Source organism: Cebus imitator, unplaced genomic scaffold (assembly GCF_001604975.1).
Source record: "Cebus imitator isolate Cc_AM_T3 unplaced genomic scaffold, Cebus_imitator-1.0 Scaffold64, whole genome shotgun sequence".
NCBI classification, from domain to species: Eukaryota; Metazoa; Chordata; class Mammalia; order Primates; family Cebidae; genus Cebus; species Cebus imitator.
Genome location: NW_016107379.1, coordinates 7,836,170 through 7,848,013, shown reverse-complemented (window position 1 = coordinate 7,848,013; position 11,844 = coordinate 7,836,170). Strand labels below are relative to the sequence as shown.

Genomic DNA, 11,844 nt, shown 5'->3' with positions numbered 1-11,844 from the left:
TTTTTTTTTTCATTTTTTCTTCTTTTTTCTCTTGAGTCAGGGCCTTGCTCTGTCATCCAAGGCTCAAGGGATTCACCTACCTCAGCTTCCCAAGTAGCTAGGACTATGGATGTGTGCCACCACTGCCAGCTGATTTTTTTTTTTTTTTTTTGGTGAAGATGGGTTTCACTATGCTGTTCAGGCTGGTCTTGAACTCCTGGGCTCAAGTGATCTTCCTGTCTTGGTCTCCCAAAGTGCTGAGATTACAGGCATGAGGCACTGTGCCTGGCTATTTTCTTAATTCCTCTTAATTCATTTTGAAATATGTTACAGTTCTCATCTTTTTTTCTTACTGTACTTTTAAATTTAATTGTTCTCTCTTGGTCATGTTTAAATTAGATGGACTTACTGTTACTTTTGGACAAGGTTTCTATGATGGAGGTAGAAATTGGCAAAGATAGTTTTCCTGATTTTATGGTTTGAAGAGTTTCTCCTTTGCTGCTTATCTGAAGTATTTTAAAAATATGGCCACTCAATTAAAAATGAGGTACCATTGTACACTCACTATTATGGCTAAATGAGAATGATGAAAAATATCAAGTATCAGGATGTGGAGTAGCTGAAATTCTCCTGCACTGCTCTGTGAAGTGTAAATTGGAATGGAAACATAAAGTGGTACAGCAATTTGGAAAGCTGTATAACTATATCTACTAAAGCCGAACATATGCTGCAAATCCTGTGACTCAGTAGTCTAAGATACATATGCACCCAAATGACTAGAATGCTCATAGCACATTTGTCATTGCTCCAAACTGAAACCTGTCCAGATAGCCATCAGTCATTGTTGTACCCTTCCACAGTGAGTCTGACTTTAGCTGTGTAACTTGCTCTGGCCAGTTGGATATTACCAAGCATTATGCAACAGAAGCTTGATAAGTGTTTACATACTCAGGGGAATAAATGCCCTGAGACCACGACATAAGGACATACTGGAGTAGGAGAGGTTACATGGAAGACAATCGTGGTGCCCAGGCAATGAGCAGTAGTACTTACTGACAGACTTGTGAGTGAAGCCATCTTTGACCTTATAGTTTGGCTGACCTTCCAGCTAAAAGAGCCACATGAACAAGTCCAGGTAAAGCCAGAGGAGAAACTGCCTAGAAAACACATAGAATTGTGAGAAATAAGAAATTGTTGTTTTAAGCCATTAAATTTTCAGGTGATTTGTTATACAGCAATATTAAACTGACTCAGATTGAATAAATACATCATGGTATATTTACACAATGGAATACTGTAGAGCGATGAGAATAATAAACAGTCTACAGATGCATGCAGTAGTATGTATGAATCTCACAGACATATGTTGAGCTAAAGAAGCCAGACAGAGCAGAGTTTATACCGTATGCCTTCATATATAGAATGTCCTCAAACAAGCAGAATCATTTTGTTCTGTTAGAAGCCAGAATAGGGACTGCTCTTGAGGGAGTGTTGACTAGAACAGAGAAAGTAGAGCCTGCTGGAAAGGTTCTGTTTCTTGAACTGGTTGCTGGTTACATAAATGGGTTCTGTTTGTGGCTTCTTGATGTAGCCTCCTCTGTAGTATTCTGAGATTAACCTCCTTTGGGTATCTCTTTCCTTTATTCCTGCTCATGCTTCTTTGTTTAATTTGGATTCTAGTCCATGGTGTTCTTCCTGAAGCCTCTTAAGTCCTTGTGGTTTTGCATTCTCCCCCAGAAACTCAAACTTCACTGGTTGTTCTTAGATACAATTTCACTTAAAAGGGGTCTTCTCTTTTTTATGGTAATTTCTTCTTTCCCAGCTTTTAGAATCACTAGAACTCTCTTTTACCTCCCTTCATCTGCCTAGTTCCTTATTCTCTGTAAGTTCTATTTTTGTGGGTGTTTCAGCCCTGCATACTTACCTGGTGTCCATGGAGCTGTCCTATCACCTGATATTGTTGAACATTCTGTCTTTTGCTCTTGTCCACCTATTTTGTTATCCTCCCATCTGTGGGAGTTTTTATTTTCTCCTTGGAGATAATTGTAGATTCACTTGCAGTTGTAAGATAAAATACAGAGAGGTTCTTTGCATACTTTGCTCAGTTTCCCCCAGTTGCAACATTTTACAAAATTATATTTGTAATATTACAAACAGGATATTGACGGTTTATGGGCTGAGTGGTATCTCTGCAAATTCATATGTTGAAGCCCCAACCCTCCAATACCTGATGTAACTGTATTTGGAAGCTAGGGCTTTTAAAAAGGTGGTTAAGTTAGGATAAGGTTGCTGGAGTGAGCCCTATTATACACACCAGTCTGGTGGTGTCTTATAAAAGGAAATTTGTACATAAAAAGAGACATTAGGGACATGCACTCAGGGGAAAAACTCTGTGAAGGAAACAGCAAGGAGGGGGCCATCTGCAAGCCAAGGAGAGAGGCTTCAGAAGAAACCAAGCCTGCCAACACTTTGATCTTAGACTTCTAGTCTCCAGAATTGTCAGAAAATAAACTTCTGTTGTTTCAGGTCCCAGTCTGAAGTATTTTGTTATGGCAGCCCTAGCAAACAAATACACTGATGTTGGTAAAATCCACCACTCTCATTCAGACTTCCAGCTTCAGTGGTACTCACTATGTGCTAGATTCAATACAGTTCCATCACCTTTGTAGGCTTCTGTTTCTACTGGCCTCTCCGTTGCCCCCCAGCATTTCTAACATACTTGTATGGTTAGATTTGAGGGGAGTCCAAAACTCAGTGTCTGTTGTCTTGCTTGCTTAGAAGTCCTTGATTTATTTTTAAGTAGTTTGTTGTTGTTGTTGTTGTTGTTATATTGGAAGACTTATTTTCCTATTAATCCAAGGGAACAAATACCTGAGTAGGCAAGAAAGGGTAAGCTGTGCAATAATCTGATTAGTAATAACTTTTCTACTGTATCTGATTTATAGTGATAAGCCAATATATATTTGTTGCAGAGAGTTTCTTTTCTAAATGACTAAGGTTGTTAACATTTTCACGATAGTTCTGGTTGTTATTGACTTCATCTGACATCTTCTGAAAACAAGGAGTTATTCGTTAGGAAATTTACCATATAACCAAAGTTTATCTCCCGGAGAAAACTGAAGATTAAAATCATTTTTGGTGAAGATGTTCTTTAAACATAGTTTAAGTAAAGGCGACAGTTCAGTTGTTTTTAGAAATCTGCCTAAGGAATCCTTCTCTGGCATCTGGATGAACCCAAGCAGATATGGAGAAATTTTCAAGATTTTTTTTTTTCTCTCCCTGGAAAATTCACTTAAGTTTTTCAGCTCTGAAGTTTTGCAATAAATTTAGACCAGTTTTCTATAGCCAATTCAAGGAAGGATCAATCAGCCCAACTTAGAAATCCATAAAATTCATGGATTTACCAAAATCTTGTTTAAACAGCTTTTGAAGATTCTTTTAAAGTTTCTTTTATGTTGATATAACTTACGTAAAATGCATAAATCTTATGTGTAGAGTGGAGTGATTGTTCTCCCTTTTATTTTTAGTTGAGACATGATTCTACATGTTTTTGGAATACAGAGTAGTATTTCAATATTTGTATACAATGTATAATGATCAAATCAGGGTAATTAGCACATCTATCACCTCAAACATTTTATCATTTCTTTGTGCTGGGAACATTCAAAAATCCTCTCTTCTGGCCTTTTGAAAATATACAATTAAATAATGGTCAACCGTATTCTTCCTAGAGTGCTGCAGAACACCAGAGCTTATTCCTATCTAGCTGTAATTTTTTATCTGTTCACTAACCCCTATCCACATCTTTCCCCTACTCTTCTCAGCCTCTAATACATGTGATTCTACTCTCTACTTCCATGAGCTCAAAATTTTTTTTTATCTCCCACGAGTGAGAACATGTAGCATTTATCTTCTGTGCCTGACTTTGTTTAATATGATATCCTCCAGGCTTATCCATGTTGCAGCAAATGATGGGATTTCTCTCCTTTTTATGGTTGAATAGTATTCAGTTGTGTATATATACCACCTTTTCTTTATCCATGCATCGGCTGATGGACATTTAGTTTGATTCCATGTCTTAGCTATTGTGAAAGTGCCACAGTAAACATGGTGGTACAGATAATCTCTTTGATATACTGATTTATTTGATACACTGGTTTTCTTTTCTTTGGATAAATATACAGTAGTGAGATCGCTGGGTTAGTATGGTAGTTCTGTTTTTAGTTTTTTGAGAAACTTCCATACTGTTTTCCGTAATAGCCTTTGGAGATTTCTGTGAAATTTTAGCTGAAGGTATTCCCATTCTAGCCCACAGCAACATTTTAAGGAATGTTCTGCTTTAAAAGTTGTGGGTCATATCATAGTGTAGTCTTAGAAATATTTTCTTGTGAATATTATTAATGAATATGAATATATCCATTGAAAAGTATATATTAATCTGCCTATGATATATTTTGATTATGAGTATATTTGGAATATGAATATCTTCTTGATATGTATATAGTCTTACATTGTTTTTTGGCCAACTGGCTGGCTACTTTCTGGTAGATAAAAGTCTTAACCCAAACTATATTGCTTATATACATTTTTCTGATGGTATGTTTATACACTGTGATAAGGTATAAAATCTGCACTTTCCATTAATAAAGTGATTGCCTCAGAAGCGTAGGGGTTTTCCTATTAAAGTTATTAGTATTTATTATTATTTTTGAGACAGTCTCTCATTCTGTCTCCTAGCCTGGAGTGCAGTGGTGCGATCTCAGCCCACTGCAGCCTCCACCTCCTGGTTCAAGCGATTCTTGTGCCTCAGCCTCCTGAGTAGCTGGGATTACAGGTGTGCGCCACCATGCCCAGCTAATTTTTGAAATTTTAGTAGAGATGGGATTTTGCCTTGTTGGCCAGGCTTGTCTCAAACTCCTGACCTCAAGTGATCTGCCTGCCTTGGCCTCCCAAAGTACTGGGATTACAGGCATGAGCCACCGCGCCTGGCTTTAAAAATTACTTTTGGGGTCAAAATTTATCCTATTGATTAACCTTATTATCATTATTTGTTTTTTTGTAGAGATAAGGTTTCACTATGTTGCCCAGGCTGGTCTTGAACAGCTGGGCTCAAGGAGTTCTCCAGTCTTGGCCTCCCAAAATGCTGGGATTATGGGCATGAGGTACCATGGTCAGTCTAGTATCATTTTTATTTGATGCTTTCCTATTAATCATCAAATAGATATTTTATGATTATTTAGTCATCTAAGAACATATTATTGGCCTCAGAAATAAGCATGTCCTTGCACATTACATAATAAACAATATTCCTGTTGAATATAAAATAATGTAGTTCTATATAATATTTTTGAGAAAAAGGTACACAGATAAAAAGGTCAGTTGGTTTGACCACGTGAAAGTTTAAACTTGTCTGGGCTTGGTGACTCATACCTATAATCCCAGTATTTTAGAAGGCTGAAGCTGGAGGATTGCTTGATCCCAGGAGTTTAAGACCAGCCTGGGCCACAAAGGGAGACCCTATCTCTTAAAAAAAAAAAAAATTAGCCTGGCATGGTTGCATGCACCTGTGATCCCAGCTACTCAGTAGGCTGAGATGGGAGGATGAAGTGGGAGGATCTCTTCAGCCTGGGTGGTTAAGGCTGCACTGAACTGTGATTGTGCCACTGTACTCCAGTCTGGGTGATAGTGCAAGGCCTTGTCTTCAAACTAAAAAAACTTTATTTTTTAAACAAAATAATGAAATTGAAAAGGAAAGAGCATACTTTGGGAGGCTGGGGTGAGAGGATTGTTTGAGGTAAGAAGTTTGAGACCAGCCTGGGCAACAAAGCAAGACCCTTGTCTCTATCAAAAAAAAAAAAAAAAAAAAATTAATCAGACCTGATGGGTCATGCCTGTATTCCTAGCTACTTGGGAGGCTGAAGTGGAAAGATCACTTGAGCCCAGGAGGTCAAGGCCTTGGTAAGCTATAATGGTGCCACTGCACTCCAGACTGGGGAACAGAGCGAGATCCTGTCTGTTGAAAAAAACACAATGAAACCAAGTTGAGAAATGAGAACTCTGCCAAGAAGGCAGCCAACCAGGACTGCAATGGAGAATAACGAGGAAGACCTCTTTCAATCAAGTCTTCCATTGGTCTCAGAAGAAAATCTTCCATGTCACATTTAAAAAATAGAGGAACCAACACCTTGCAGAGTTGGTAGCCAAGCATTTCAGGCAAAAAAAACTGTGGCATAGAGAGACAGGAAGGGCATGAGGTCACACAGCAGACTGCACAAAAGAGCCAAGATTCGAAACCCTAGTGCTAGACCCCTGACTCCCATCTATGACTTCTAATAACTGTTCTTTAGTGGGTCTAGCATGGGGACTCACATGCAGCAGGCCCTAGTGAAAATCACTCTGTTGAAAAAACAAAAAGAAAATACTTCCAGCAATACAATAAAGTGTTTATGTCTTTATGACATTGTATTGTTTTTTCACAATTTACAAAAAAAAAAACCCTAATGAATAATAGATAAAATAAAGAGCAATTTATAGAAGAGAAATGTTCAGCCTCCTTGGTAATCTCACACAAATACTATGGCAATATAGAAGCTTTTTTTAAAGCACTATCAAATTAGCAAAAATATAAAGTGAAATAATACACATTTCTGGTGGGTAGAAAGGAAGAGGGGAGGAAGTTATTCTCATATGTGTTGCTGATGGGAATATGGTATCCTTGTTTTCTTACAAAACTTTGAAGTACAGTAGACTTACAAAACATGAACGTATCAATGTGTGTAGTTGATTAACTATTACAAATTGAGTACATGTGACTAGCACTCAGATAATAAACAAGACATTATTTATTCCTTGTATTTCTCCCAGTATCTAACACAATTCTTCTGAAACAAAATATCCTGACAGATTGCTGAATCATAGGGTGTATATGCTGAGCTTTAATGTGTTTTCCAAAGTAACTGTATCAGTTTATGCTCACAGGAGCCATGTGTAAATGTTCCAGTTGCCTCACTTTCCATGATTATCATTTTAAAAAGCAATTTGTCAATATATTAAGAGCCATAAATATATTCATAACCAGTTTAGTAATTCTACTAATTGAAAAGATAGAGGTACATGCACAAAAACATTCAATGAAGCAGTCTAAATTTGGCCTGTTGCAACCCCACGCCATTTGTTGTTGTTTGTGGCTGCTTTTGTGCTGCAACGGCAGAATTGAGTAGTTATCATAGAGATCCTGCAAAGCAGAAAATATTTACTATCTGACTCACTCCAGAAAAAACTTTGGTGAGTCCTGCATTAGAGCATTATTCAGAATAGTAAAAGATTGACAATAACCGATATGTCCATCAATAGGGGAATTATTGGCAAATCCTCGATAAAACTGGATCTAGCTATTTACAATGATGACTATAGAGACCGTTTAACCAACAAATGTTTAATAGGCATTTACCATGTGGTAGGTACTTTTCTGGATGGTAGGAAATCAGTAAAAACAAAATACTTGCCCTTACAGAGTTTAAATTTTAGTAGGGGAAGTCAAGAAGAAACTAAATAAGTAAAATAACATGTAAGGGATAAGTGCTTAGAAGGAAGAAAAAAAGCAGGGAAGGGGGATATGAAATATTTCAGGGCAAGGTCTTGACATTTTAGATGAGGAATTCCAAGGAATATCTCTCAGAGAAAATGACTTTTGAGTAAGGACTTCAAATAAGAGAGGGGGATTGCCATGCAGGTATCTGGAGGAAGAGCATTTGAGGCAAAGGGAATGGCAAGTACAAAGGGTCAGTTGCAAATGTGCCTTGATATGTTCTAGGAACAAGAATTTCAAGGGCTGGCTGGTCACGGTAGCTCACTCTTTTGATCCCAGCACTTTGGAAGGCCGAGGCGGGAGGATCACTTAAACCCAGGAATTTGAGACCAGCTGGGAAATAAGACCCCTTCTCTACAAAAAAATTTAAAAGTTTAGCCAAATGTGGTAGTGCATACCTGTAGCCCCAGCTACTAGGGAAGCTGAGGCTGCAGTGAGCTCTGTTCATACCACTGCACTCCAGCCTGGGCAACAGAGTGAGACCCTGTCTCAAAAAAAAAAAAAAAATGTCAAGGACTGCACTACGGCGAAGGAGGGGAGAGCTGCAAGGGAAGAGAGTTGCAAGAGTTTGGACAGGTAATTGCTGGTGGTAGTGGGTACAGCAGATCATGTAGAACCTTGTGGCAAAATGAAAAATCCCTATTAAAAATTGTTCAAGTAGGAAAAAAAGAATGATTTTTCTCCCTTCCATTTTTCCTCCCTCCCTGATCATGACTATCATGCAAAGCTATGCATCAGGAAAAGATTGGAAGAAAATACCCTAAAATGCTAACAGTGTTAATGTGCTGGGGTTATAAATTATATATATATTTGCCATACTTTCTATAATTTGGCTGTATTTTGTAATAAAAAGCATAATTAACAATTGGAAGTATTTCTGTAATTTGGCTGTATTTTATAATAAAAGCATAATTAACAATTGGAAGTAATTTGCATATTTCTGTCTTTGAATACCTTTAGATTTTCCCCAAGTTGATTGTACTTTAGATCTTCTGCAAGTTGATTGTAACCTGACTTTATTGATGGTGGGTAGCAGTGTCTTAAATCATCTGAGGAGCTGTTGGTTTTCAAATTGTGTGTTAATCTTTCAGTGTTTGAACCAGACAGAATTGTAGAGATTATCTTTTTTTTTTCTTTTTCTTTTTTGAGACCGAGTCTCACGCTGTCACCCAGGCTGGAGTACAGTGGCATGATCTTGGCTCACTGCAACCTCAGCCTCTCAGGTCCCAGCTCAAGCAATTCTCCTATCTCAGCCTGCCGAGTAGCTGGGATTACAGGCATGCACCACCGTGCTCAGCTAATTTTTGGGTTTTTAGTAGAGACAGGGTTTCGCCATGTTGGCCAGGCTGGTCTTGACCTCCTGACCTTGTGATCCACGCCCGCCTTGGCCTCCCAAAGTGCTGGGATTACGGATGTGAGCCATTGCACCCGACCTCCACATTTTCTTTATCCAGTCTGTCATTGATGGGCATTTGGGTTGGTTCCAAGTCTTTGCTACTGTGAACAGTGCCACAATAAAGATACGTGTGCATGTGTCTTTATAATAGAATGATTTATACTCCTTTGGGTATATACCCAGTAATGGGATTGCTGGATCAAATGGTATCTCTAGTTCTAGATCCTTGAGGAATCACCACACTGTCATCCACAATAGTTGAACTAGTTTACCCTGCTACCAACAGAGTAAAAGCGGTTCTGTTTCTCCATGTCCTCTCCAGCATCTGTTGTCTCCTGACTTTTTTTAGTGATCACCGTTCTAACTGGTGTGAGATGGTATCTCATTGTGGTTTTGATTTGAAATCTTTTATATATATATGTATGCGTGTATATATGTGTATATATATATATATGTGTACAAATTTATGAGGTACATGCAAAATTTTGTTACATATGTATACAGTGTAGTGATCAAGTCAGGGTATTTAGCATGTCTGTCATTTGAGTAAGACATTTTTGTTGAAGATAGTCACCCTACTCTGCCATCTAACATTGAATTTATTCCTTCTATCTTACTCTGTGTTTGTACCCTTTAACCCATTTCTTTTCAGCTTCCCCTTGATCCCCCTGACCCACCTTTCCCAGTCTGTTATCTGTTTTTCCGTTTTCCATCTCCATGCGGTCACATTTTTTAGCTTTTGCGTGTGAGAATATGTGATACTTGTTTTTTGTGTGTGTACCTGACTTATTTTACTTAAGATAATGACTAACAGTTTCATCCACGTTGCTGAAAATGACATGATTTTATTCGTCCAATAATGAGTTCTTTAGGCTAGCACACTGGTTAAGACCAGATTTTGGACTCAGACTGCCTGGTTTTGAATCCTGTTTCTGGCCCTTATTAGTACATAACCTCTCAATGCTTTAGTTTCCACATGTATAAAATGAGTATAATACTAAGTATATAGCTCATGGGGTTGTTGTGAGGATTAGATGAATTCATGTGGGTAGAGTGCAGGCACGTAGGTTATATTATTACTGAGGCTTAAATATCTAAAAGAGAGTATATTTGAACACTAGATAGCAGAGAAAGTTGAGCTTAACAAATCCTTGAATTGTATGGTGTACTATATATGTCTCTATTTTGACATATATAGTATGTTGCAGGCAACGTAGCAATTTATTAATAACATCTTGAGGTTTCGGGAAACTCCACAGGAAGCGGAAATGGTCTCTCCCTTGCCCGGGCGTGCCAGGTTGCATCACCTGCCTGGCACTGGGGAGGGGTATGATGGCTGCTCTCAGTGTTGCCTGCACAAGTATCTACCAGGCCTGCAACTAATAGCTCCCGCAACTTTGCACCATGTTTTCCAGTAAGCCTACCGACAGGCACTGTGCAGATTCAAGCAGAGAGAAGTCCAAGCAGTGAGGCCGCTGTTGCACTGGCCACCCTGAGCCCCTAGTCGGCCTTCCCGCCTCGACTTCCTCGCCCCGCAGTAGGACCCCTGCAGCCGATCAGGTGGCTGCCGGGGTGATTTCCTTCCTTTTTTGACAAGATGGTGGGAGGAGAAGCAGGAGTGACTTTGAGACAGCCGCATCTTTCGCGCCAGGATCTCACCACCTTGGATGTTGCCAAGTTGACGCCACTTTCACACAAAGTTATCAGCAGACAAACCACATACAATTGGTTATGTAGCTCATGGGAAATCCACAGTTGTCAAAGCTATTTCTGGAGTTCACACGGTCAGGTTCAAAAATGAACTAGAAAGAAATGTTACAGTCAAGGTTTGCTATGCCGATGCTAAGATTTATAAACTTGATGACCCAAGTTGCCCTTGGCCAGAATGTTATAGATCTTGTGGGAACAGTACACCTCATGAGTTTCCTACAGATATTCCAGGGACCAAAGGGAACTTCAAATTAGTCAGACATATTTCCTTTGTTGACTGTCCTGGCCACGATGTTTTGATGGCTACTATGCTGAATGGTGCAGTGGTGATGGATGCAGCTCTTCTGCTGATGGTTGGTAATGAATCTTGCCCTCAGCCTCAGACATCTGAACAACTAGCTGCTATAGAAATCATGAAACTGAAGCATATTTTGATTCTACAAAGTAAAATTGATTTGGTAAAAGAAAGTCAGGCCAAAGAACAATACGAGCAGATCCTTGCTTTTGTCCAAGGTACAGTAGCAAATGGAGCTCCCATTATTCCTATTTTGGCTCAGCCAAAATACAATATTGAAGTTGTTTGTGAGTATATAGTAAAGAAAATTCCAGTACCCTCAAGAGACTTTACTTCAGAGCCCTGCATTATTGTTATTAGATCTTTTGATATCAACAAACCTGGCTGTGAAGTTGATGACCTTAAGGGGGGTGTAGCTGGTGGTAGTATCCTAAAAGGAGTATTAAAGGTGGGCCAGGAGATAGACGGAAGACCTGGTATTGTTTCCAAGGATAGTGAAGGAAAACTCATGTGTAAACCAATCTTTTCCAAAATTGTATCGCTTTTTTCGGAGCATACTGATCTGCATTGTGCTGCTCCAGGTGGTCTTATTGGAGTTGGAACAAAAATTGACCCCACTTTGTGCCGGGCTGACAGAATGGTGGGGCAGGTACTTGGTGCAGTCAGAGCCTTACCTGAGATATTCACAGAATTGGAAATTTCCTATTTCCTGCTTAGACGGCTTCTAGGTGTACGCACTGAAGGAGACAAGAAAGCAGCAAAGGTGCAAAAGCTGCCTAAGAGGCCGGGCGCGGTGGCTCAAGCCTGTAATCCCAGCACTTTGGGAGGCCGAGGCGGGTGGATCACGAGGTCAAGAGATCGAGACCATCCTGGTCA

The 11,844-nt window shown here is 39.2% G+C and overlaps 1 protein-coding gene and 1 pseudogene across 2 annotated transcripts in view; both read left to right on the top strand.

The window, feature by feature from the left end:
* Positions 1-11,844, top strand: part of KIAA1958 (KIAA1958 ortholog) — a 180,144-nt gene that overhangs the window by 11,295 nt on the left and 157,005 nt on the right. The gene's annotated exons all lie outside the window — the stretch shown is intronic.
* The window catches only part of LOC108305634, a 3,230-nt pseudogene continuing 829 nt past the window's right edge, over positions 9,444-11,844 (top strand).